This window comes from Macrobrachium nipponense, chromosome 5 (assembly GCF_015104395.2).
Source record: "Macrobrachium nipponense isolate FS-2020 chromosome 5, ASM1510439v2, whole genome shotgun sequence".
Lineage (NCBI taxonomy): Eukaryota > Metazoa > Arthropoda > Malacostraca > Decapoda > Palaemonidae > Macrobrachium > Macrobrachium nipponense.
In genome coordinates, this window is record NC_061107.1 from 127768133 (window position 1) to 127773132 (window position 5000).

Here is a 5000-nt window from a genome sequence, read left to right on the forward strand (position 1 = left end):
ATATATATATATATATATATATATATATATATATATGTATATATATATATATATATATATATATATACATATATATATATATATATGTGTACGTATTATTATGTGGCTGGGAATGTATGGCCTGATCATGTACAATTATTTGGATTGGGATATTACAAGTTTTTCTATCATTTCCCTTTACTATATGTATAAGTATGCCAGTGACTTGATTTATATCATATACATAAAACACTTCCCCGAAGTCAGAGCCGGGCCATACGGTCCATATTTCTTGTATCCATCGATCACTGAGAAAAATCAAAATTGATACTTTTATTGTAATCATTCTATTCATACCTCTTCTCTTGACCCTACGAATACCAAGATTCCATCTGGTTTGGAAAGCGGACCGTTCCTTCAGTAATCCTGGAAGTGCATTGCGAAAATTTCGGATGCTTTGAGGACGTTCTCCAAAGTAAGACGTGATTAATACAACTCCCTGTGAGAGCCTCTTCCCAACACCAACGAGTCCTCACTCTCTTGAGCAAAATAGCAGATTGATTTTTCTTCTTTTTTTTAGTTTTCTGTGAAATGAAACTATTGAGATGGCTTTGTCTGTCCGTCCGCTATTTTTCTGTCCGCCTTCAGATCTTAAAACTTACTGAGGTTAGAGGGCTGCAAATTGGCATGATGACCATCGACGCTCTAATCATTAAACATGCCAAATTGCAGCCCTCTAGCCTAAGTAGTTTTTGGTTTATTTAAGGTTAAATTTAGCTGTGATCGTGTGTCTAGCAACGCTATAGGACAGACCACCACCGGGCCGTGGCTGACATTTTCATGGGCTGCAGCTCTTACAGCATTATACGCTGTACAGGAAACTCGATAGCACCCAAAAAAAAAAAAAAAAAAAAAAAAAACAAACTTCGGCGTATTTTTTTACCTTTTTTCTGATAGCTTTTTTCTAAGCGTAACAAATCGCACATATGAAGGTCAATCGTTCTTTGTGGTTATTTTGCCGTGTTAAACTGGATCCTCTCATGTATTCTTCTCGAAGACTTGAGTCTGTAACTTGTAAATCCCTTTCAATAACAGTAAGTGAGCAGCTTACTTCATTTCCAAAATGCATGATAGTATCTCTGATTTCATGCACGGATACTGAAAAAAATAAGTTCCTCATCGGACGAATAGGTTACGTGCTCGCCTACCGATTTGGTAGGCCGAGTTCGCCCCCCGCTCTGCCAGCGCGGAATCAGAGGAATTTGTTTCTAATGATCAGAAATTCATTTCTCGATATAATGTGGTTTGGATTCCACAATAAGCTCGACGTCCCGTTGCTAAGTAACCAATTGGTTCTTAGCCACGTAAAAATATCTAATCCTTCTGGCCACCCATAGGACAGCTGTTAATTTCCTCAGTGGTCTAGTTAAACTAAGAATTGAGAGGTCGATGGTTCGCGCCTGTCGGTCGGCAATTCTATTATCGCTTAATAAATTCCCCCTCAGTTAAACATATACTAAAATATATTAATTCCGGGGTAGAGCGAATTAGATATTCAAGGACATTTGTAGCTCGATATATGTATATGAATCACGGTAATGTGATATGACTTATATAATGACTACGTGCGGTCAAAAGCACTACCACGTTACCGAGGACGAGATGGGCTTGATGCAGTCTCCGAAACAAAAAATACCTGAGCGCGGCAGGTATTTGAGATGGGAGGCGGCATAAACTTATATCTCTTGCGGTGGCTGGGTGGGCTAAGGCTTCACTGCCAGTCCTGGAATTGAGAGGTCGATGGTTCGCGCCTGTCGGCCGGCAATTCTCTTATTGCTTAATAAATTCCCCCTCGGTTAAACATATATGAAAATATATTAATTCCGAGGTAGAGCGAATTAGATATTAAAGGACATTTGTAGCTCGATATATATATATATATATATATATATATATATATATATATATACTATATATATATATATATATATATGTTCATTTACATGTTGTTGTCTGGAAGTAAGGCCTAGAAACGGTGCACAAGAACTATTGAAAGGTTGACAGGAGGAAATAAGGCAAGTGGAAAATCGTTTTATAATATTGCTACACTTTGATCATAATTCTCTAGTATGTGTATTTTCCTTTTCAATATGAGTTCCGTCGGGACGTGCAACTCAATGTTCTAATCTTTGATCGATAATAGAAGAAAAGGCGGCCTTGTCACACGACAAAAACTAAAGACACTGCTAGCAGTATCCATACAAGTGTCTCCGATGAGGCACCGTGCCATTTCTGAAAGGGGTTTTGTTTAGACACGTAAAGCTCAATTGTTGATCGTTTTTCTCTTAGTTTTGTTCTGATTCTTTCCAGCTACTCCTGTTACACCTATTCTTTCGTCGTCCGGTTTTCTGGTTAGAAAATGATAAGGTGTTTTGCATAACACATACACACACACGACAACCACACCTTATATTTCATATATATATATATATATATATATATATATATATATATATATATATATATATATTAATATCTATATATATATATATATATATATATATATATATATATATATATATAATATATATATATATATAATATATAAAATGTGTATGTGAGGTCTGTGTCCACGGTGCACGCATATTCTTTCAATATGCCTACGGGTCTTTTTTTTTTTTTTTCTAAGGCGTGTAAATGATTTTTTTTTTCATTTCATTTCTAAGCGGTGTAAATGATATTTTTTTATTTCTAAGCGGTGTAAATGATATTATTTTTCATTTCTAAGCGTGTAAATGATATTTTTTTTATTTCTAAGCGTGTAAATGATTTTTTTTTATTTTACATTTCTAAGCGTGTAAATGATATTATTTTTATTTCTAAGCGTGTAAATGATTTTTTTTCATTTCTAAGCGTGGGAATTATATATATATATATTTTTTCATTTCTAAGCGTGCAAATGATATGGATTTCTGTCTGTGAGTGGGTGCTTACAAGAATCAGCACCCAAATGACAGGCATTCTATTTGCCGGTCTACTTGCCTGGCTTCACCTGCATTCATAGTATGTTTAGGCGTCAAGTATGAGTTATTTCATCTTTAACTGCAAGTTTCTCATCATACTGATAGTTAGCGCAACTTCCAGATATTTATCTGTGCAGAACTTCCAGATAACTGGCTAGGCCTAAATAAAACTGCACGATAGAAATGGATTCCCCGTCAATGCAATCAGCCTCCTAATTCATTATAGTCTGTGTGATATTTGTGCATGTTTGTATTATCTTTTACTAGTAATAAATGCAAGCTTGCGTTTGAATATTGGGCTACCTCAAACACGACGGGGAAAATGTCGCTACAGGACAACGCGCAAACTGCACAAGAAAACTGAACTGAGGGACTTCCAGCCGAGGAGGTTGTTGACAAATGACGCCATTCATCACCTGACGTCAAGTCTTGCTCGGAGCAAGGAGCCATAAGTCACCGGATGACGTCATTAGTGTACGTCTTGTGCGAGAAGAACAAATGGGGCCATATTTGCTGTAGAGGACATTCACGACTTGTTAAGCCGCTATGTGGTAAATACTTCATGGATGGTTTTGAGGATTTACCGTATTTGCTAAAGTACTTTTGGCTTTGAAAGAGAGAGAGAGAGAGGAGAGAGAGAGAGAGAGAGAGAGAGAGAGAGAGAGAGAGAGAGCTGAAGTTGGTACGAGGACAAGATGCTGTTTTGTTCAGTTTGAATATAAAAGAGTGGTATTCATGGTATATCAATTTTGAATGAAGGTAGTGTATTATTTTTTGCTGAAGGATAAGAGAGAAAGAAATTTACTTGATATATGAACACCTGTCACGAATGTTCGGGACAAACAGACAGAGCTTACAATTGCAGATCTCTCTCATACGTAAGACTAGGCTAAGTGTCCCGCTGTGTTATAAACGTGAACAACCATAGTTCAGTAATGCATGATTCGCAAATACTATATTTGTACTTTCTTGCATTTAAAGTCCCGTCGTTTATTTGGTTTAAAACAGACCTTACACCTAAAAAGTGGATTTTTTAATTGTTTACCACTCGAGCCAGGATTTCAAATTAAATCTGAGTATGAATGTGTATCACTGTTCCACCCGGGGAAGTTCTCTGAGCCTGTTAATTATTAAGGGCCAAACAAAAAAGTTACTATAGTAGATTCACATCAACCGTGCATTTGATGTCCTGAGGTATACGTTTGAAAGACGTATCCCTCAGGAGAGGAGGAACACACATCCTGCCTATGTGAACTCTCGAGAGAGATTGAGAGTTTCCAGCCGTGTCATTGGCTTATCAACAGCCAATCAGGAGCGTCGTAAGGGACGGGCCTAGACATCAAATCCACGGTTGATATGAATCTACTATAGCATGCTTTGCGATGCAGCCTATTCCGGTAGAATGTGTACACGTTATGAATAATGACAATATTCGTAGTATGGCTTCAATACATGTCGGGTTAACTTTTTTTTCAGTGTTTGGAAGGCAGTCGCATGCATACTTCTACTACATTTTGGTTTGGCTACAGCCCTGGGAAAACATGAAATGCTTCCCTGTTTTTGATAACCTCTAGTTGGATATGCGCCGTGTGTGCGGCGTATTATTTACCCAAAGACACTATTTAGACATATATTCATCTTCTTGTTTCTGTTCTCTTTGTCACTTCCTGTGTATCCAGGTTCCATTTCTCTCTCTCTCTCTCTCTCTCTCTCTCTCTCTCTCTCTCTCTCTCTCTCACTCTCATTCTTCTCCTCCCCTTCTCCGTATCGCCTGGGCTAGATAAAGGCATCGGGTTGCCTCTAGTCAGTCTCGACCAAATATACGCATCATCATTTTCGTCTCTTCGCTCTTCTTTAAATTGGAAATAGGTTTTCACCCTTTTCAATGGCACCCATCAGGAATAGATTTCCTCTGAAGCACTGAATTCTGGCCATCCAGTGGCAAAGCGAAGAAACCCCCACGAGATTGACCCTGGAAACTCATATTTAGGAGTTTGT

The 5000-nt window shown here is 37.7% G+C and overlaps 1 protein-coding gene across 1 annotated transcript in view; it reads left to right on the plus strand.

Moving 5' to 3' along the window:
* The window catches only part of LOC135215628 (uncharacterized), a gene marked incomplete in the record, with an annotated part of 827040 nt that overhangs the window by 733193 nt on the left and 88847 nt on the right, over window positions 1-5000 (plus strand).